Source organism: Lithobates pipiens, unplaced genomic scaffold (genome assembly GCF_037356315.1).
Source record: "Lithobates pipiens isolate NorthernLeopardFrog02 unplaced genomic scaffold, aLitPip1_a1.2 Scaffold_25, whole genome shotgun sequence".
NCBI lineage: Eukaryota > Metazoa > Chordata > Amphibia > Anura > Ranidae > Lithobates > Lithobates pipiens.
Genome location: NW_027507787.1, coordinates 164,044,799 through 164,068,534, shown reverse-complemented (window position 1 = coordinate 164,068,534; position 23,736 = coordinate 164,044,799). Strand labels below are relative to the sequence as shown.

At 42.5% G+C, this 23,736-nt stretch overlaps 1 protein-coding gene across 1 annotated transcript in view; it reads left to right on the top strand.

The window, feature by feature from the left end:
• Positions 1–23,736, top strand: part of SORCS3 (sortilin related VPS10 domain containing receptor 3) — a 962,887-nt gene that overhangs the window by 424,837 nt on the left and 514,314 nt on the right. The window lies entirely within an intron of this gene.

Here is a 23,736-nt window from a genome sequence, read left to right as displayed (position 1 = left end):
AGCCTCCATCTTCTTGGTGGGTCTCGCTGCTCCGGTGCTGTCATTCGACGGAGCCGTGATGATGTCACTCCCACGCATGCGCACGGGAGCTGCCACTCGCAGCATATCGCCGTTGACAGCGGCGCGCTCAGTGTGCCTGCGTGCTGCTGTCTACGGCGCATGCCGCGGTGCCTGTGTTTTGGCAAATATCTCCTATATCTATCTATCTATCTATCTATCTATCTATCTATCTATCTATCTATCTATCTATCTATCTACCAATCAATATCTATCAATCTATCTATCTATCTGTCTGTCTATCTATTAATCTTTCTGTCTGTCTTCTTTCTACTGTCTGTCTATCTATCTATCTGCCTATCGGTCTGTCTGTAGGCCCTATCAAGAGCGAGTGACGGGGGGTGTCATTGGTTGGGGCTCTGTTTGCGCCCCCCCCAAAAAAATTGAGCACCAGCCGCCACTGGTTGTATGACCACACAATTCAAAGAGTGACAGCTGAAAATTGGCCTGGGCAGGAAGGGGATTTAAGTGCCCAGTAAGCAAACGGTTAATAAAATATTAAGATTTTAGCAGAGAGCACTATATGTTGTTCTAGTTTATTATATATACACTGCGGAGGAATTGTCATCTTTTGCCACAGACAAGACTGCTGGAGGATTTTTTATCTCCTCATTGGGGAAACGTTTACTGACCATCCTGTTTTCAGGGGTCACTTTGATGACGTGAACGGCCAATTATGTCTTTGGTGGAGGTGATTTTCCACATATCTTGGCACTTGCATGCTTAAATTAGATGCACATCTTCACAGTGGCTGATGTTCCGTGATTCCTCTACATCTTGAATGCATTTGGACTTTTTCTGATATGGACTTTTAAACATACTTTATCAGTGGCGTAACTAGAACCTTCAGGGCCCCGATGCAAGAAACCATGAAGGGCCCCCTTGAACCCCAGCCAGGGCCCCTCCCTCCGAGTCCGGCGGTGGAACTCCATGGCGTGGTCACAGGTATGACCTTTGTGAGCCCTGTAGTTCCACCACTGGCATCAGTAGTTTTTTTTTATTATTTTTATTTTTTATTTTGAGGGGGCCCCATCTGGCTGGGGAGAACAGACATCGGACTGAGCGGCAATGCATGGAGCAGGAGAGGGGTACTCTGAGGAGCCGGCCGAGGACACAGGTCATGCGGAGAATTCACAACTAAATAGCAGCCTGTGCGATAGTCGAGCATGGAGCTCTGCTAGTCACTCTCCACCTCCAGCCACCCGTGTGCATGGTGCACTGGTACCCCTAGCTGCCTATGCTGCTGCCGGCCATATGTAGAGGGGGCTGCATGGGCCCCCTGCAGCACAGGGCCCAGTTGCGGTCGCAACTGCTGCACCCCCTATAGTTACGCCCCTGTACTTTATTATTTTTAGCTGTTTGCTATTTGTGCTGCACTATTGTTTTTCAATTTTTTCAAATTTTTTTTTTTATAGCTGTTATTTTTTTTTCCATGGAGTTCTCCCTTATTCATTTTTTGTAATTTCTATCAGAAACAGAGCTTTTGACTACCAGTATAAAATGTTGCTTTAGAAACTACGTTACTTATGTAACATTGCACATCGATTTAAGATATGTATTTTCCCCCTACCAGTCTTTTGAATTGTAATAGCTGCTTAGAGAACTAGAAGAATATGTGGAATGATAACGAACAAAAAGACAAAAAAGTAACACATATAAAAAGACAAGAATATAAAAGCACAATACCTAAGCTAAAGAAAACGTTTTTTTTTACAGTCAGTGTTAATAAATACCTACGTGACTGACTACAAGGCTTTTCTAGAGATTTTGCGTTTTTTTTTTATTTTAGAAAAAAAAGAGCTACATTGCTGTAATTTTCTTTTCAAAAATCATAATAAATCAGAACTTAAGTCCTGTGGAAAAAAAAAAAAAAAACTGTTAAAAATTTCAGCAAAAGAGAAATGGCAAAGCTCTTTTGCACCCTCACAGTTTTGTTTTTCGGATGTACATTTGCATCATCCTTCATGTACCCTGCTCATTCTGGGCAAGCCACTAACTTGTAGGTAAGTGGGCCATAATGTGCAATCATACAGAGCATATTTGCAGATTGTGGCAAGAGCCCATTCCCACGCTGCCAATCCTAGATCTGCTTAAGATAAATTAGGTACATTTTCAGTGCAGCTGAATTGTTTCCTCAACAGTATTAGCAATTTAATTTTATATAAAGCCAAGCATTTTTTCCCTATGAAGTTATTATATTTTTTATTAGGTTTTTTTATTACTATCTGTTTTCTACTTAAAGTAAACTCCATTGTAGCAGATCAATTCTCTCAATTGTTAAAGCGGTAGTAAACCTGCTGAAATGTTTTATTTTTTTTCTGACCTGCAAGGGAAAAGGCATAATGAGCTAGTATGCGGTGCATATGAAATACTTACCTTAGAACGAGGCCCCGATATCTCCGACGATCCACGCAGAGGGAGCTGACATGTTTCCTCGGCGTGTCATCCGGGTATCACGGCTCCGGCGCTGTGAGTGGGCGGAGCTGCGATAATGTCACTCCTGCGCATGCGCACGGGAGACTTCTTTCCGGCAAGGTCCAGCGTCTGCCGGACTTTCAGCCGAGAATCCCCTGTGCGCATGTGCATGTTGCAGCGGCGCATTGCGAGGGGAATATCTCCTAAACCAGTGATGGCGAACCTTGGCACCCCAGATGTTTTGGAACTACATTTCCCATGATGCTCAACTACACTGCAGAGTGCATGAGCATCATGGGAAATGTAGTTCAAAAACATCTGGAGTGCCAAGGTTCGCCATCACTGTCCTAAACCATACAGGTTTAGGAGATTTTTTTTTTTTTACCTACAGGTAAGCCTAATTATAGGCTTACCTGTAGGTAAAAGTAAAAAAAAAAAAAGAGTATACAACCGCTTTAAGGCTAATGCCGTGTACACACGACAGGAATTTCCGGCAGAAAAGGTCCGTCTGAATCATTTCATCGGATATTCTGATCGTGTGTGGGCTTCATCTGACTTTTTTTTTTTTTTATTCTGATGGACCTAGAAATGGAACATGCTTTAAATCTTTCCGACGGAATCAATTCCTATCGGGAAAACCGTTGGTCTGTATGATATTCCAACGGACCAAAAATAGCGCAAGGGCAGCTATTGGCTACTAGCAGGGCCATCTTTAATTTTGATTGGGCCCTGGGCAAACATTTTCTTGGGGCCCCCAATGAAGGTTTTGCACAGTGCGCAGAGGACACGGGACGGGAGGCTGTATTCCCGCGCTAGCCAGCTGAGAGGGGGCGGGGCCGGGAGCTCCACTGACGCTCTGACCCCGCCCCCCTGCAGCCTGTATGCTGGGAACAGAGCGGCTGTAGTGAGAGCCAGTGATCGGAGTGGGAGCGTCAGTGGAGCTCCCGGCCCCGCCCCCTCTATACTGGCTGGGGAATACAGAGGTCCGGGGGCGGGGCCGGGAGCTCCACTGACGCTCCCACTCTGATCACTGGCTCTCACTACAGCCGCTCTGTTCCGAGCATACAGGCTGCACGGGGCGGGGTCAGAGCGTCAGTCGAGCTCCCGGCCCCACCCCCTCTCAGCTGGCTAGCACGGGAATACAGCCTCCCGTCCCGTGTCCTCTGTGCACTGTGCAAAACCTTCATTGGGGCCCCAATTCGCGGGTAGCAATGCGGGCCCCCCTACAAACATTGGGCCCAGGGCAGGTGCCCCGTTTGCCCTGCGCTAAAGATGGCCCTGGCTACTAGCAATTGAACTTCCTTTTTCTTGTCCTGTTGGACGTCATTGCGCTCTAAACAAATGGACTTTGGTGTGATCGTGTGTAGGCAAGTCTGTTTCAGTGGAACCACAAAGACCATCAGAGTTTATTCTGACAGAAAAAATAGTCATGTGTACGTGGCATAATAGGCAAGAGATTTTGAAACAAAAAGCATGGGGAGCTGGGTGCTGCCCTGAGGGACTTTTATCAATGCAATAGTAAGAAGAAAAATAACACTATCCAGTGGGGAGCAGTTTTTTTATTAATAAGGTTTGAAGGCTATCAATAAAAACACATACTTCCTTAAATAACACACTTGGGATGACTCAAACCTGCACATTAAGTGGTGCACCTGTTTGATGTACTTAAGCAAAACTGATATTTCCTGGCCCCTTTGTTTTGTTTGTGAATAAAGCAGCTGGGATTCCCCCTAAGTGCCATACCAGACCCTTAATCCAGGTGAGGGTCTGGTATGAACTGTAATTGGTGACCCTACAAAAAAGAAGAAGAAATGACATGCAGTTCTCTCTAAAAATATTTACCAGGTCCTTATCCTTGATGAGGATCAGTGCGCTCCTGCACTGCCTCCTGAACCACACAAGGCCACATGCCCTTAACATGGAGAGGGTTGCTTGCCAGGGGTGACCCGCTGACAAAGCACCTTGTGCCTGTGCTTATAAGGACAAGGGCCCCTTCCCCACAACCCTGGCCTTGTGGATGCGGAGGGTCTTAAAAAAGGGAACTCCAAGATCTCGAGCCCATTCACTTATGAGTAGGAAGTATGAGAGTACATAGTACCCCATGTTATTCATTCATAACACACATTTGACAGTCCCACAAGTCATGTCATTTATCATTATTCATTTTATTCATGTAGATCCATGTCAGTTGTGATAAGCGAGGCCTGATGCCGAAACAAAGTAAGCTGACTGCCTACATAATGCATTTTCACCACTAATGATGTTTCCCAGAAAGGCACCTGAATGTAAACAAAGAGGCGAGTGATGTAGTGGACCAAATACCGTCACTTGATGTAGAAATTAAGGCAGAAAGCTCCCTAACAGGACCACAGATGGGAATAACTATTTAGAAATAGTCTGGATTTGGCCTTAAATGTCATAAGATTTGGCTTGGTTTCTAAATATGGAAGCAATCCTATTTTAATTTTCTGTAGATCAATGTCGATGAATGATGCTAACTCGCTGAAGCAAAACAAGGAACTGTCAAAATGATGCATTCTTAGTGGACTCTCACTGCAAATTAAATTTCCCAGCCACTTAATGTAAACAAATGGGCTAGGATTCTGGGTGACATCATTAACCAAATGACATCACTCGTGTCCTGGTGATACATTGTCACAGATGGGGAATATCTATCTAGATCTAAGCTGGACTTGGCCTTAACTATCATAAGATTTGGTTTGGCTGTTCAATGAGGAAGCAACCCTTTTTTCATTTACTGTAGATCCATGCTATTGTCGATGAACAAGGTCTGCTGACCTACTGAAGCAAACCAAGGGACTGCCAAAATGATTTATTCTCGGTGAACGCTTTCTACAAATTACATTTCCCAGCCTATCATCTAAATGTAAACAAAGGTGCAGTGATTCTGGATAATGTCATTGGACAAATGATGTCATTTGTGAACTAGTGACACCCAAGATGGAAATTAAGAGCGAAATCTCCACAACAGGGTCACAGATGGGAATATCTATCTAGATCTAAGCTAGAGTTGGGCTTGAAGAAAAATAAGATCGGTCGCACACCATGGAAGGAAGAACTTCTGTAGAATAGTTACTTTATTGTCAATGTACCAAAGGATGTAGACAAGACGTTACAGGAGCATTGGTAATCAATCTTCTTTTTCTTCAATTACTATTGACGGTGGTGAGCTGGGTCCAGCACCCATGAGGAAGTATTTATCCACAGTCGGTGTTACACTCTTTCTGGAGTTGGCCTTAACTATCATAAAATTTGGTTTGCCTTCTCGATGAGGATGAAACCTTTTTTATTTTCTGTAGATCCATGTCAATGTTGATAAACAAGGTCTGCTGACCTGCTGAAGCAATACAAGGGAATGTCAAAATTATGCATTCTTAGTGGACTCGCTTACTCGTTACTTGTGACCTGGTGACACCCAAGATGGGAATTAGGAGCGAAAGCTCCTCAACAGGGTCACCAATGGGGACATCTATCTAGATCAAAGCTGGATTTGGCCTTAAATTTCATAAGATTTTGTTTGGCTTCTTAATGAGGAAGCAACCTTGTTTTCATTTCCTGCAGATCCATGTCAATGACGATGAACGAGGTCTGCTGACCCGCTGAAGCAAAACAAGAGACTACTAAAATGATGCATTCTTGGTTGACTCTCACTGCAATGTACATTTCCCAACCCATCATCCTATTGTAAACAAAAGGGTCGGGGGATTCTGGGTGATATCATTGACCAAATTACATAACTCCGGTCCTGGTGACATCCAAGAGGGGAATTAGCAAAAGCTATCCAACAGGCTGACAGATGGGAATATCTATTTAGATCAAAGCTGAAGTTGGCCCTAAATATCATACGGTTTTGTTTGGCTTCTCAATAAGGAAGCACCCTTATTTTAATTTCCTGTAGATCCATGTTAATGATGATGAATGAGGTCTGCTGACCCACTCAAACAAAACAAGGGTCTACTAAAATTATGCGTTCTCGGTGGACTCTCGCTGCATATTACATTTCCCAGCCCATCATCCTAATGTAAACAAAAAGGCCAGGGAATCCTGGGTGATGTCATTGACCATATGACATCACTTGTTTCCTGGTGACACCCAAGATGGGAGTTAGGGGCAAAAGATACCCAATAGGGTCACAGATGTGTATTATTTCTCTAGATCCAAGCTGGAGTTGGCCTTAACTATCATAAGATTTGGTTTGGCTTCTTCATGAGGAAGAAACCATTTTTTGATTTCCTGTAGATCAGTAGTTCTCAACTCCAGTCCTCAGGACTAAATTTAAGTATTACCTTGGGGAGATGCAGACTAGAATACTGCAATCACTGAGCAGCAAATGATATCAGATAGCCATATATTATGTATTTCAGTTATCTTGCAAACCTGGCCTGTTAGTGGGTCCTGAGGGCAGGAGCTGATAATCACTACTGTAGATCCATGTCAATGTCCATGGACAAGGTTTGCTGATCAACTGAAGCAAAACAAGAACTGTCAAAATGATGCATTCTCGGTGGACTCTCTACATATGACATTTTCCATCCCATCATCTACATGTAAACTAAGGAGTGGGGATCCTGGATAATGTCATTAGCCAAATGACATCACTTGTGACCTGGTGACACCCAAGATAGGAATTAAGAGTGAAAGCTCCCCAACAGGGTCACAGATGGGAATATCTATCTAGATCTAAGCTGGAGTTGTCCTTAAATAATATAAGATTTGGTTTGGCTTCTCAGTGAGGAAGCAATCCTATTTAAATTTCCTGTAGATCCATGTCAATTACAATGAACAAGGTCTGCTGACCCAATGAAGCAAAACATGGGAATGTCCAAATGATGCAGTCTTGGTGGATTCTTGCTGCAAGTGACATTTCCCACACCATCATCTTAATGTAAACAAAAGGTCTGGGGGATTCTGGGTGATGTTATTAAAAAAATGACATCACTCGTGGTCTGGTGACGTCCAAATGGGAATTAGGGGCAAAAGCTACCCAACAGGGTCACAGATAGGGATATCTATAGATTTAAGCTGGAGTTGGCCTTAAATATCATAAGATTTGGTTTGACTTCTCAATGAGGAGGCAAACCTATTCTAATTTCATGAACAAGGTCTACTGACCCACTGAAGAAAAACAAGGGACTACTAAAATGATGGGGTCTTGGATGACTCTTACTGCAAATGACATTTCCCAGCCCAGCATTCTTGGTGGACTCTTCCTGGAAATGACATTTCCCAGCCCAGCATTCTTGGTGGACTCTTCCTGCAAATGACATTTCCCAGCCCAGCATTCTTGGTGGACTCTTCCTGGAAATGACATTTCCCAGCCCAGCATTCTTGGAGGACTCTTCCTGGAAATGACATTTCCCAGCCCAGCATTCTTGGTGGACTCTTCCTGGAAATGACATTTCCCAGCCCAGCATTCTTGGTGGACTCTTCCTGGAAATGACATTTCCCAGCCCAGCATTCTTGGTGGACTCTTCCTGGAAATGACATTTCCCAGCCCAGCATTCTTGGTGGACTCTTCCTGCAAATGACATTTCCCAGCCCAGCATTCTTGGTGGACACTTCCTGCAAATTACATTTCCCAGTCCAGCAGCTGAATGTAAACACATGTATGGGGGGTCCTGGGTGATGTAATTGACCAAATAACATCACTCATGTCCCGTTAACACCCAAGATGTGAATTAAGGGGCGAAATCACCCCAATGGGGTCACAGATGGGAGTATCTATCTAGAATAGATTTAAGCTAGAGTTGGCCTCAAAGAATTTGGTTTGACTTCTTAACCAGGAAGCAATCCTATTGTAATTTCCTTTTCCACATACTGTATAATATGTTATCTATGGTGCTCTGGCAGGTTGGACAGCCTAGATCTCACAGCAGAATAAGAATCTGCATTTTGATGTTTGACAGTATAAATATGTAAACTATTTAAATAAAGAATAGGCTGAAAATACAGCAAACCGGCAGCTGCATGACACATCTTATCAATGATTTACTCCGAGCATATAAGTTTGATGCTGTTTGTCAGCCGCAGCAATGTTTGCGAGTGACAGCTGTTCATCCATATTGGTCTCTCTGGCCGCAGATGTGACACCGCGCTCTGATCGAGCCCTCCATTCTCTGGGCAGCTCGGGCCACGATCTGTCTTTCTCCTTGACAGCTGTGAAGATAGCACCAGAGTGACTACTTGGTGGTGGCCGTATAGCATGCAGAGGAGAGCTGGGCTACACCAGTATTCTGTCATGAATATGGCCTTCGTAAAAAAAACACTTTCTCGTGGTCGTTTGAGTATTTTCTCATTTGAGTTTGAAAGCATCACGAGGAACAAAAAAATAAATTGTGTGTATATTATTTCATGTATTTAAAGTGGATCTCTAAATAACATTACAGGTTTGCACTAAAATGATATTAAAACTATGGCATTGAAGCTTACCAGTCATTCAATGTGGTGACTGCATTCGTTTTCTTTTATTAGGCTTTTTCCTGCTCTGTTTTCACCTGGTGATCTGGCCACTAACACACCTCCTGTATTAGAGTTCCCCTACTTTGAATGTAGGCGCACAGGAGGCACAGCATTGCCAGTCTGGGGGGAAGGGAGTGTTGGTAGATTTAGACAAACTAAAAAATTGAAGCCAAACTCCAACTCACGCTTTATAAGCAGCTACAGCAAACAGTTTTTTGCTACTTTTGGGATAAAGATTTCACATGAATAAATAAAAGCTGGTTATTGTAAGCACCCCTTTCAGTTTTAAATAGTTTGTCTCATCTCTGTAACTGATACATTCTGCTGGAGAGGTTGTACTGTCAAAAACAACAGACTTACTGGCCAGATCACCAGATATCATTGATATAATGTTTCAAAAAACCTCTACTTTTTGTTTAAAAGCTGTTCCTATACTCTAGTCCGGGGATTTTGCCTTGGCTCAGATGATGTCATCATTTTGCCTAGGCTCAGATGATGTCATCAGTCTGCTGCAGGCAGAAGGAAACATTTCCTCAGTCTCTCTGCACCCAGTGATAAGACAAAACTGTAACTTTGTAGCAAGTCACAAAATGAGAATCTGCTGCAAGGAGTGATCTGTGGGGAACCCAGACAAGAACTGCACAGGTGACAGGATTTTCATGATTGTATCATCTCTGAGCCAGGGTCTCAGTTTTTTTCTTTTTTTTTTTTCTTTTTGGGAAAACAGTTTTACATAATTAAACAAAAACTGATCATTGAAAGCACACCTATCAGTGGGTCCCTGAAAGGGCAACTTTGTCAAGACAGCTTGGTCTTTTAAAGGAAGTTAAAAAAAAATAAAAATACCAGACTTACTGGCTGGATCAGCAGGTAAAAATAAAGGATATAATACCTAAAAAAGAAAACGAATGCAGCCGCCACATCTAATGATTGATAAGCTGCAATATATTTGTTGGTTTTGGGTTTAATCCCGCTTTAAATGGATAAAGCATATCTAAACTCAGAAATAAAATCAAAATTCCCTTAGGGTGACTATGTTCACTCTTCTATTGTATCTATAGAAGGATCCATGGTTGTCACCTAGGCTGTACTTCAAACATGTATAGCTTTGTTCACATTGAATACATAAGGCTTTATGGGATTACAAGATTACAGAAGAAAAATAACCACTTGACCTCCAGAAGATCTACCCCCTTCATCACAAGGCCATTTTTTGCCATATGGCACTGCGTTACTTTAACTAACGATTGCGTGGTCATGCGACGCTGTACATAAATACACTCTATGTTTTTTTTCCCCCACAAATAGAGCTTTCTTTTGGTGGTATTTGATCACCTGTGTTTTTTTACTTTTTGCGCTTTAAACATAAAAAGACCAACAATTTTGAAAAAAAATATATATATTTTTTAGGGCTGTTACTGATTAAAATTTTCGTGTTCGATTAATATATTTTTTTAAACTGATTAATCGACTAATTTTGATGAATTCTAACGCACATACAGATCCAACTACTTTAACTTATTTAGCACCATTGTTATGACAACGGCCGAAGCCGGACACAGCGGGGCATGGCTAGGAGGTCACACGTCATAAACTCAGCCTCACCGTGCCCTTAATCTCAGCCTTACCGCGCCCATAATCACAGTCTCACCGTGCCCATAATGCAGTCTCACTATGCCCATAATCTCAGATTTACCGCGCCCATAATCGCAGCCTCACCGTTCCCTTAATGCAGTCTCACCATGCCCATAATCACAGCCTCACTGTGCCCATAATCGCAGCCTCACCATGCCCATAATGCTGTCTCACTGTGCCCATAATGCTGTCTCACCGTGCCCATAATTGCAGCCTTGCGGTGCCTACGATGGCAGCCTCACTGTGTCCATAATGCAGTCTCACTGTGCCCATAATTGCAGCCTCACTATAGTCAGTGCCTGTGCCTGGAATCAGTCTGCGGGCATCTCCCGCTGTATGTCTCCGAGCTGAGTGGCAAAACTTTGGCCGCGCTGTGAGAAAAGTCCCGCCCTCCTCCTAGAGCTCATGTGATAGACAGAACACTGCGTCTATCACTGCGTCTATCACACCAGCTGATCTAGGAGGAGGGTGGGACTTTTCTCAGAGCACGGCCAAAGTTTTCACACTCGGCTCGGAGACACAAAGTGGGAGATGCCTGCAGACTGTGTATGACGTATAGAGGAGGAGGAGGAGGGAATGGAGCGCTGCGCTGCAGCCACAACTTGGCCCAAAGCGACCCCAGGGCAGGCAGCCTACCGATCAAAAGAATTTTGATTGATCAAATAAATTAACGATTAATCGAGGAATTAGTCATTAATTTACGCAACCCTATGTTTTTTACTTTCTGCTATAAAACACATTGGATAGAAAAAACAAATCTAATTTCCTCATCAGTTTAAGCCAATATGTATTCTGCTGCATGTTTTTGTTAAAAAAAATCCAAATAAGCAACCATTGATTGGTTTGCGCAAAAGTTATCGCGTCTACAAACTATGGGATATTTTTATTTATTTATTTCTCGAGTAATATCGGCGATCAGCGACATATAGCGAGACTGCGATATTGCGGTGGACATTCTGACACAGACACTTTTGACACTTTGTAGGGACCAGTTACACTAAGGCTCGGTTCACACAGGGGGCGACACGACTTGCCGCGCCGCGACCTGCCGCGACCTCAGCGGCGACTTGCAAATGACTTCTGTATAGAAGTCAATGCAAGTCGCCCGAGGTCGCCCAAAAGTAGTACAGGAACCTTTTTTCTAAGTCGGAGCGACTCGAGTCGCTCCTCTTAGAACGGTTCCGTAGTAGAGAACGAGGGCGACTTGTCAGGTCGCGGCACGGCAAGTCGTGTCACCTCGTGTCGCCCCCTGTGTGAACCGAGCCTAATACAGTGATCAGTGCTAAAAATATGCACTGTCACTGTACTATTGACACTGACTGGGAAGGGCTTTAACATCCAGGGTGATCAAATGGTTAAATGTGTGCCTAGCCAGTGTTTATGTGTACACAGTGAGGCACTTTTTTTATTGGGGAAATAATTGATTTCATTCCATGCTTTGCAGGAAAGTAAATCCATTATTTCCCCACTGGCAGGACAGAGCTCTGCCTTGTTTACATAGGCAGAGCCTTGTCCTGTGTGTATTTCGGACAATCGGTGGGTGCCATCTGTAATCTATTGGCCAGCACCCACTGGTATGTGATCTGGAGCAGCAGAATCACCTTGCCGTTATATGTTATACAGTCAGCAAGCGTTTAAGGTTAATTGTGCTTTCTGTTAAGGTCACAGATTATCTAAAGGACACTGCATTTCTGTCAGGATCAACTGGTATTTTCTGTACTTCCTTACAATTTTCTTAACCTTAAAATGAAAATAAAACAAATTGAGCCACCTTATCTAAGGACCATAAGCGCCATATAGTACAATTTCAGTTTGGGGATTAGTTGTCCTTTAAAGCTGAATTCCAGGAATTGAGCTACTTTGTAAAAATTGTGGGCATACCAAGGTGCCTGCCACCTCCTAGTCTCTATTCTTCACATCTGACAAGTTTTTTTGTGCTGCAGCAAGATAACTTTTGACGCTGCTCATTTTATTTCAGTTCCTTCAAGGGCAGAGTTATTGGAATTAATATGCCTGCCCCTCCCCTCCTTGTGCCCATTCACAGAAGCCTTTTCATTATGTAAACTCACTCACAAAATACAAAGGCTTCTGTGAATGGGCAGCAAAGGGGGAGGGGTGCGCATAGCTGCTGTGTGTGTTTCTCCCCTCTCAAAGCTGGAGTGTGTCCTCTGAGAGTCCAATAAACCTGTCCTATATAAGAAATAGAGATACTGTAAGTCCTGGAGGTGACATGCACCTAATTGGACTAACCCCATAGTGTTTAGTTTATTTATTTTCTTCTCTTATTTGTGGCGCAGTTTTGTCTTGCTTCCTAAACCCATAGTGTGCCTGCACCTTCTGCAAAGTTCCTGGAATTCGGGTTTAAAGTGGGAGTTCCTCCGTTTTTTTTTTTAAAGTCAGCAGCTACAACTACTGCAGCTGCTGACTTTTAAAATAATGATACTTACCCGCCCAGCGTGCCCGCGATGTCGGCACCCGAAGCCGATCTCTCGATCGTCTCTCGGGTGCTGCCGCCGCCATCTTGGGTATGGGAATCAGGAAGTGGAGCCTTGCGGCTTCACTTCCCGGTTCCCTACTGTGCATGTGTGAGTCGCGCTGCGCAATAAGGATGGTCCCCGCTGTCTCTGGGATCCGTGTGTTTCCCAGCAGACAGCGGAGGACCCGCAGGAAGTGGAGTAAATATCTGCAGATTCTGTGGATATCTATGACGGAAGTGGATGAAAATACCTGTACTGTACAGGTATCTGCACCCCCCTCCCCCCTGAAAGGTGCCAATTGTGGCACCGGAGGGGGGGAGGGTTCCAATGAGCGGAAGTTCCACTTTAGGGTGGAGCTCCGCTTTAAGACATTTAAACATATGAATACAAAGATATAAAAATAAAGATTTATAATTTTCAATTTGTATCCTATCTATGCTGTTGTCAGTTGCTGTTGTAAGATGCATTGGTATGTCTCTGTTAACTTTACCCGGACCTACTTATATCTCTATGGTCTATCATGTACGGTGTTCTTTTTGTACTTTACTACAGTGCTTTGCAAAAGTATTGTTTGAGGATTTGCATCTTTTAATTTACAAAACATGCCCACTACTTTGAAGATTTTTTTTATTTTTATTGTGAAACACAACAAATAGGACAAAATAACATAAAAAGTCAATGTGCATAACTATTCACCCCCCTAAAGTTAATACTTTGTAGAGCCACCTTTTGAGGCTATCTCAGCTCCAAGTCGCTTTGGATGAGTCTCTATGAGCTTGCCACATCTTACCACTGGGATTTTTGCCCATTCCTCCTTTCAAAACTGATCCAGCGCCTTCAAGTTGGATGGTTTGCGCTTGTGAACAGCAATCTTTAAGTCTGACCACAGATTTTCTATTGGATTAAGGTCTGGACTTTGACGAGGCCAATACATTTACACGTTTCCCCTTAAACCGCTCAAGTGTTGCTTTAGCAGTGTGTTTGGGGTTGTTGTCCTGCTGGAAGGTGAACCTCCATTCTAGCCTGAAATCACACACAGAGTGGTACAGGTTTTGCTCAAGAATATCCATGTATTTAGCACCAGCCATCTTTCCCTCAACGCTGCCCAGTTTTCCAGTCGTGGCTGCTGAAAAACATCCCCACAGCATGATGCTGCCGCCACCATGTTTCACTGTGGATGGTGTTCTTTGGGTGATGTGATGTGTTGTGTTTGGGTGATGTGTTGAGTTTGCACCAGACATAGCATTTTCTTTGATGGCCAAAAAAGTTCAATTTTAGTCTCATCAGACCAGAGCACCTTCCTCCATACATTTTGTGAGTCTCCCACATGCCTTTTCACAAACTCAAATGTGCCATTTTGTTTTTTTGCTGAAAGTAATGGCTTTCTTCTGGCCACTCTGCCATAAAGCCCAACTCTATGGTGCGTACGGTTTATTGTCATCCTATGTACAGATACTCCAGTCTCTGCTGTGGAACTCTGCAACTCCTCCAGGGTTACTTTAGGTCTCTGTGCTGCCTCTCTGATTAATGCCCGCCTTGCCCTACCGGTATGTGATTTTTGGTGTGTGGCTGTCTCTTGGCAGGTTTGCTGTTGTGCCATGTTCTTTCCATTTGGTTATGATGGATTTGATGGTGCTCCTAGGGATCATCAATGATTTGGATATTTTTTTATAACCTAACCCTGACTTGTAGTTTTCAACAACATTGTCCTTTACTTGTTTGGAGAGTTCCTTGGTCTTCATGGCAGTGTTTGGTTAGTGGTGCCTCTTGCTTAGGTGTTGCAGCCTCTGGGGCCTTTCAAAAATGTGTGTATATGTAATGACAGAACATGTGAGACTTATATTGCACACAGGTGGACATCATTTCACTAATTATGTGACTTCTGAAGGTAATTGGTTGCTCCAGAGCTTTTTATGGGCTTCATAACAAAGGGGGCGAATACATATGTCAATTATCAGTTTTTTATTTCTGAAAGATAGTTGTATAGTTTTATGTATATATTTTTCTAATTTTACTTCACCAACTTAGACTAATGTGTTCTAATCCATCACATGTAATTCAGATAAAAAAGCATTGCACTAAAGGCTGTAATGTAACACAATTGGTAAAAAGCCAAGGGGGGTGAATACTTTTGCAAGGCACTGTAAGTTGAAAACTTAATAAAACAGGTTTAAACATAAAAATAAAGTTTAAAAACATAAACTGAAAAATATTCCTAGCAGTTACTGTTTGTGCAATCAGAAATGACGCATTCGTTCATCCTGCAGTTGTAGAACCTGATACTACATAGACTTCTTATGGAGAATAATGAAAAGAGAAAAGCACTGGAAGTGGAAAGTTTAGAAGCTAAAGCAAGTCGGAATCCACCTTGTATTGATCTCTATTTAGAACTTTTATTGGGTGCTCTGTACTCTGTGATTTCATTTTAATCAAGTTTATATGTATATACAAAAACCACAATTCCCGACTCAAGCTCCATACTTCCTCCGGTTACCTTTACTTACCCACAAACAATTTATCCCAAACTTTTTTTTTTCCTTCCTCACTAATCAACATGCAAATTTTAGCTTTTGATTTTTTTTTATTTTTTTTTATAATCCTAATTAGTAGCAGGTATTTAGTCTAGTAATTAGCCCCCATCAAGTCAATTTGAAATTAAAATAGAGACCTTGATTAGAAAACTCATTACCGTATAAGCTTCCTTTCCAATAAGCAACTTGTTACCCGTTCTCCAACTGAATAAATTGTGGCGCACCTCCAGTATGATTGTGGCGCACCTCCAATATGTTATCAATTTACATAAATCTAGATAGGATATGTGGGATATTGCAGAAGATTATTGTCAATGAGTTTGCTGGGGCTGTCAGAGATAGACTATCATAACCTGGTTTAGATAATGGTAGAGGATTAAATTGGGTTATGGTGTTTGCTTGAAATGGAACAACATTTTTTTTCAAAATATCCTCTGCTAGTAACTGAGCTGATTCAGCATTGATCCCTGTAAAGCTCCAAGCTTAACTCTGGGATGTAGATTTTTATTTCCTCTGTATTACTCACCGAGCTCCAAAACCTCATTGCAGCAAATTAACCACTTGACCTCTGGAAAATTTACCCCCTTTCCTGACCAGGCCATTTTATGCGATATGGCGCTGCGTTACTTATAATATACATATAATAATTGTGCGGTCATGCGACCCCATACCCAAACAAAAATTTTGGTCCTTTTTTCCCACAAATAGAGCTTTATTTTGGTGGTATTTGATCACCTCTGCATTTTTTTATTTCTTGCACTATAAACAAAAAAAACTGACAATTTTGAAAATGATATATTGTATATTGATTGGTTTGCGCAAAAGATACAGCATCTACAAACTATGGGATATTTTTATCTATTTATTTATGTACTACTAGTAATGGTGATGAACAGTGTCTTGCAACAGATATTCTGACACTAATTGACACTTTGCAGGAACCAGTGACACTAATACAGTGATCAGTGCTAAAAAATAAAAACACTGGCTGGGAAAGGGTTAACATTAGGGACGATCAAAGGGTTACCTGTGTGCCTAGCTAGTGTTTCTGTGTAGTGTGGGGGAGGTGCTTTTACTAGGGGAAGACATAGATCTGTGTCCCTGCTTTGCAGGAACATAGGATCTATGCCTTCCCTACTGACAGAATGACAGTCTGCCATTCTGCCTATGTAACGAGTGACCGGCGGGTGTCGGTGGACATTGAGTCCACAGTACCCACTGTTTGTCTCCTGCTGTGTATAATCACAGCTGGAGCAAGACACTGGGCAGCATTAAAAGAGCATTACATTGAGCTGAGAGCCTGCCCTCACTCCTTCCATCCTTTAATGACCCAACCTGCTGCCTGGGAAATGCTCTATCTGACAGGCAGGGCCTGAGCAGAGGTGCAGTGATGTTTTCGGTTGTGAGGTCCAATGTCTTCCCTAGTGGCATACTTAGAGGGGTGCAGGGGAGCTGACCTACCTGACCGGAGGAGCCCGAGCAAAGATGCAGTGATGTCTCCGATGGTGTCTGCACCATTGGCATGCTTGGGAACATACTGTCCACACCAGGTACAGTGCATATATGTATATAGGTGGAATGCTGGGTAACAACAAAAATAATACTACATAACTTTAGTTGATCTAATCTCTAGTACTAATTTTGTTTTCTTTCCAGTCTGTTTACCTATATATGTCCTGAAGAAGTGGTGTATACTCCAAAACATGTAAACTATGGTCTTCAATGCACTCACAACAGACCTCCATTTTTTGTGTACATTATGCTTCTATAGGCCCATGTGTGGTTCTTTTTTGTAATACAAAAGTGTACATTTTAACCATTTAGTGTGTCATATATTCTGTTCACTATTGGAGACATAAAAGTCCCAAAACACTTTATTCAGTTTGCCGGTTGGCCAACTGGCCAGCCAAACATTTTTTTTGTAGGTTGTCATTGTCAGACAGACAAAAGGGGCACAGTAGTGCTAGAATCATAGTTCCCAGCTGCAGAAGACGATTGGAGCTCCCACATCAGGGAAGAGGGGCACTGTTTGGCATCTCCGCATTGGGCACTGGATGACTTTTCCAGGGAACTGCCTGTGTTGACAGACTTTTGTCTTGTGTCATTGGCATTGACATCTATTTCAGTGATTTTTATTTCATTCAGAATTTACTAACAGTAGCCTATGACCTGCAGTTGAGCTACTTTTGACCTGAATTTGAATTACTTCATTTGGGCATTCCATTCCATAGACTTGTATAGAAGTGCAAAATCCGCTTAAAATTAGCAAAAAGCCAACGACACAGGTCCTTAAACTACCAGTAAGTAAGCGATCCACTGAGTGAACAACTCCACCTTGCATATTTATTGGTCATTTACTAGATCTCCGGTTGGGGTATTGTTATGATTTAAAAAATCGTTGATCTATTTCATCAATTGCTCAGGAACTTAATTACACAATTCTGTCTACATGGTATTGTTGCCCAAATATCTTGCAATGCCAGATATTGTTGGCGGTGTATGCAGGCCCCGGTACTCTAATCAATATCTGAGGCACGTGTCTGCGAATAATCCCTTTCTGGGACAAGGTCCTGCAGCTTCCTAAATGAGTAGGGGATTCCTACCCTAACACACCCCAAATCACTATATTGTCCTGGCTTCCTAACTCTTATAAACAGATCATAAAAAGCTGGCTGAGTGGGCATGCGAGCTGGAGAATATCAGTAATATGGAACGTATAATTGCTTGGGACGAAGATAAAAGGGAGGCATATGAGATCATGTGGACCTTGTGATCATATTTTCCATACTTCGCTGAGTTTACATCGTTTGTGTCCTAAATCTCTGGGTTACATTGTCTGCAGTGGAAATGGGCTCCCTCCCTATCCCTCTCACCCCCTAGCCTTTTTTTCTCCCATATTTTTCTTTTCTCTTTCTTTTTTTTTTCATTTCTTTTCTGCTACTTTGGTAGTGCAATGTGGGATTATGCTCACCCTATACCTATATTAGATCGCATATTCTACGTCTACAGATTACTTTGGATATATCTCTAATGTTTGTTTCATCAGTGGGGTTTTATTGTTGGTGCTTAAATACCTGTACAGTCTCCACTAAAGAGTTATTATTTATTGCTGCCCAGCTGTTTTGTAACTGGCTTAGTCCATTGTGTATGTATATTCGATTCCTTTGGACTGAGCTGATCACAGATCAGGGTAAAGGGCCAATCACAGTAGCGCTTCACTACGCGATCGGCTGTGTCCAATGACAGCTGATCAGAAATATCAACACAAACCGGTTATTGGCTTTTCTTTCCTTACACTGTCAGCACAAGGAGAAAAAAAAGAGTTCTGATAACCGGCTTGTGTTAAAGGGACATCAAACCTGATAATCAGGGCACTAATTATCAGTATCCTGGTTATCAGTGCGATCCCAACAGTGTCCACCAATGCTGCCAATCAGAGCCCATCAGTGCCTCCTCATCTGTGCCATCTGTGTCACCTATCAGTGCCGCCCACCATTGCCTGTTAGTGCCCATCAGTGCCACCTATCAGTGCCCATCAGTCCTACCTATCAGTGCAGCCTCATCAGTGCCTTCTCATCAGTGCCCAGCAGTGCCACCTCATCCATGCCCATCAGTGCCACCTATCGGTGCCCATCAGTGACACCTATCAATGCTTATCAGTGCCGCCTCATCAGTGCACAGCAGTGCAGCCTTTCAATGCCCATCAGTGCAACCTCATCAGCACACATCAGTGAAGGAGAAAAATTACCTATTTGCAAAATTTTATAACAAACTTTGAAAAGGATTTTTTTTTCAAAATGTTTGTCCTTTTTTGTTTGTTTAGCAAAAAAAAAAAAACTGCGGTGATTAAATACCACCAAAAGAAAGCTCTATTTCTGTGGAAAAAATTATAAAAATGTACTGTATTTATCAGAGTATAACACGCATTTTTTCCCCCTTAAAATCAGGGCAAAATCGTGGGTGCGATCCCCCACCTATTGTGAGCCTCTCGGCTGTTCTCGGCGGCTTTCAGCCATTCGAAAGCTGCTGAGAGCGGCCGAAAGTGGCCGAAAGCTGTCGAGAGTGGCCAAGAAGCACCGAGAATGGCCAAAAGCTGCCGAGAACGGCCAAGAGATACCGCGTGCTGCCAAGATACACAGTACATCCGGCTCTGTATCTCGGCAGCACCATTTTTAAACGGCAAGGTTGCAAATGACACTGACAAGGCTACAAATAACACTGACAATCCTGCATGACAAGCCTGCAAATGACACTAACAAGGCTGCATAACAAGGCTGCAAATGACACTGACAAGGCTGCATGACAAGGCTGCAAATTACACTGACAAGGCTGTATGACAAGGCTGCAAATGACACTGACAAGGCTGCATGACAAGGCTGCAAATGACACTGACAAGGCTGCATGACAAGGCTGCAAATGACACTGACAAGGCTGCATGACAAGGCTGCAAATGACACTGACAAGGCTGCAAATGACGCTGACAAGGCTGCAGATGAACACCGACAAGGTTTTTTCTTAACAAATTCCCTCCTAAAAAAAGTTATTTTCCTTAAAATTCCTTCCTAAACTTGGGGTGCATGTCATACGCCAGTATGTGTTATACGCCGATAAATACGGTAATTTAAGTACACTGTTGCATGACCACACAATTGTCATTCAAAGTGGGACAACGCTGAAAGCTGAAAATTGGCATGGGCACCAAGGGGGTGAAAGTGCCCGGTAGGCAAGTAATTAAAGCACAATGAAAGGCTCCTGTGTGACAGTCTAAACAAGTCCCAGTCCTAGTCCAGACTCACACCAATGGCATCACTGTCCGGTAAAGAACATTTTTTCAAAAACTTTGAACAAACATGTTGCCCTCCACACCTGTAGTTAATCATAGTATGGTATGCACAACTAAGCTTGTAGGGGGGAAACATGTCACAGATGCGTGGTTTACAGGCTGGGGGGCAGCATTTTATGCAATGGTTCCATACACTACTAATTGGATCAATGCAGACAGGTTCCTGGTTTTGTCACTCCAGTACTGATATTAATAGCTGTATTAGTAAGGTTTTGATTGTGCATCTTCGGACATAAACCCTATTATGTCTCTAGACTTGTGATTGGGGTTGATTTACTAAAAGCAAATGCACTCTGCAAGGCAATTTTATCTTAGCTTATATATGAGCTATACACATAATCCAATCACATGCAACTAAAGATATATATTTTTTTAAATTATTATTATTAATATCCCTGTACGATAAGAGAGATTGACATTTGACAACACTGAAATGCAAAGAAGGATGAATAAAGGTGAAAACGATTCTATCAGTAAAAAAATATCATGGCAGTTATTTATGATATATAGTGCTGTAGCAAATTAGATGTTTCCCGTTTAGGATTTAATTTTCTGTTCCTTTTTTCTTCCTTTATACATATAGTGACTATTCTGCATTCTTCTGGCCCAACTCAATTTTTCAATTGATGTTAGCTGTCATAGATGATCTAGATACGTGGAAGGTTTATACAACAGATCCACCACTGGAATTCGATTATAGCTGCCAGCAGCATAAAGAGATAGTACGGGCACATGGGGGAATTTTTATGCAAAAAAGTAATGTCTATTTTTTTTAAAGATTATTTTAGATACAATTGTAATATATTAACTGCTCCTTGGAACTGATGTGTGATCTGCAACTTGGAGAATGGCTTACTCCATCAAAGCTTTTTGACATTAGGTATTACACAATAGCTCAAAATAGTGGTCCCTTCTCCAAATGATTTAATTTAGGTGTTTCCAGTGAAGGGTTCTATTAACACTACAGCATATACTGTAAATATATTTTAAACAATTGTGTGTTCTCAACCATGTAACACCAATTTGGGGAAGGCCCTTTTCTGTTCCAGCTTGACTGTGACCTTCTGCAGTTAGCCAGCTCCATAAAGACATGGTTTAATGAGGTTGGTGTGGAGGAACTTGAGTGTCCTGCAAAAAGTTCAAACCTCAACCTTTCTGAACATTTGGATAAGTTGAAATGGCAATTACAAGCTAGTTTTTCTCGGTCAACATCAGTACTTGATCTCACAAATGTTCTTTTGGCTGAATGGGCACCTATTCTTAAAGAGATACTCCAAAATCATGTGGGAAGCCTGTTATAAGCTTTAAGAGGGAGTGGGGGTCAACTCCATATTAATGTCCATGGTTTTGGAAAGGGATGTACAAAAAGCACAAATACTGTGAAAATCTGGATCCGCATGAATGTGGTTTTTGTTTTTAGGTGAATCTGATAAGCTTGCAGGAATAAGGAATACAATTTCAATAAATCAACTTGTCAGTAAGGAATATGACCCTGTGGGCAATGCAGAGCCCTAAGCATGTACAGGGGTTGTATCTCCATTAGAAAGCCAGGTTGAACCTCCTCTTCTGTAATTGATTTGACTAATAGATTTCGCATAAGCTTTATTATTATATTATTATACAATATTTATATAGCGCCAACAGTTTGCGCAGCTCTTAAGACCCCTTTCATACTGGGGCGTTTTTCAGGCGTTTTTCATGCGCTTTAGCGTTAAAAAATACGCCTGAAAGAAGCCGCAACTGCAATCCCAATGTAAAAGCCCGAGTGCTTTCACACCGAGATCCCTTTCATACTGGGGCATTTTTGAGGCGCTTCAGCGTTAAAAAAAGCGCCTGAAAGAAGCTGCAACTGCAATCCCAATGTAAAAGCCCGACTGCTTTCACACTAAGGCGCTGCGCTGGCAAGGCGTCAAAAAAATTCCTGCAAGCAGCTTCTTTGCAGCGCTTTTGGAGCGGTGAATACAACGCTCCTAAAGCGCCCCTTCCCATTGAAATCAATGGGAAGCGCCTGTAAAACGCCTGAAAAACGCCTGAAAAACACCATTGGCATTTTGTTGGGCGCTTTTAACCCTTTATTTGGCCACTAGCAGGGGTTAAAAGCGCCCCAATAACGCTCCAAAAATGCTGGTAAAGTGCTGCTAGTTTAAGCGGCGCTTTACGAGCGTTTTTCGGGCGCTGACATTGTGAAAGGGTTCTTACAGCACTTGGGCTTTCACATTGGGACTGCAAATGAGGCTTCTTTCAAAGCTTTCTTTTTAAAGCTAAAGCGCCTGAAAAACGCCTGAAAAACGCCCCAGTGTGAAAGGGGTCTAACAAAATGAAGGCAGACATTACAGTTACATTCCATTTTTGTACAAGAGGAATCAGAGGACCCTGCTCACTAGAGCTTACAATCTAAGAGGGAGGGTCAATTGATACAAAAAGTATGAGCTGATGGAGAAAGTAAAACGGTTTATTAGTTGGAAGCAGGATAGGTTTCTTTAAACAGAAGGATTTTTAGGGATCATCTAAAGATGGATGAATTAGCGGACAGACGGACAGATTGGAGTAGGGAGTTTCAAAGGAGGGAAAAGCTCTTGGATTGGATTTAGTTTCAATTTTAGGCACAATAACAGAGCAGGGCTTAGGACTCAACCCACTTATATATTCTACCCAAGGGTTACTGTAGCCCCTCTCAGGAGATTCTGGTTAAAAACAGCTTATACAACCCTGTCCATGCTTGTTCAGTTGATCCTCTGGGGTAATAATTTATTCAAACTTAATGACTAAAACAGAGCAAAGGTCAAGAAGAATGAACAAGGGGCAGAGCAAAGCAGGCATTCCGGTTGTCGGTGAAATTTTATACAGATTTTGAGGCAGGAAAAACTAAAACAAGTCACACATTTCCCAAATGTCTAAGCAGGGCCGCCATCAGGAGGGTACAGCTGTTACAACTCTAAGCCCTTGTACACACGGTCGGAGAATCCGTCGGAATGTGTCCTATCGGACTGTGTTGTCGGATAATCCGACTGTGTGTGGTATGCATCGGACTGATTCCGTCGGAATATCCGTCGGACCCAATTTTCCAACTTGTTGGAAATATTTCCCGACCAACTGGTTCGATCGGACATACTCCGATCATGTGTAGAGAATTTTGATCGGACCAAGTGCCACGCATGCTCAGATCAAATTCCTACATCAAAGCTATTGGCTACTAGCCTGAACATAGTCCCATCGTAACGAAATTACGTCATCACGTTCTGAATGATCGGATTTTTCGACAACTTAGTCCGACCGTGTGTATGCAACAGTTTCGGAC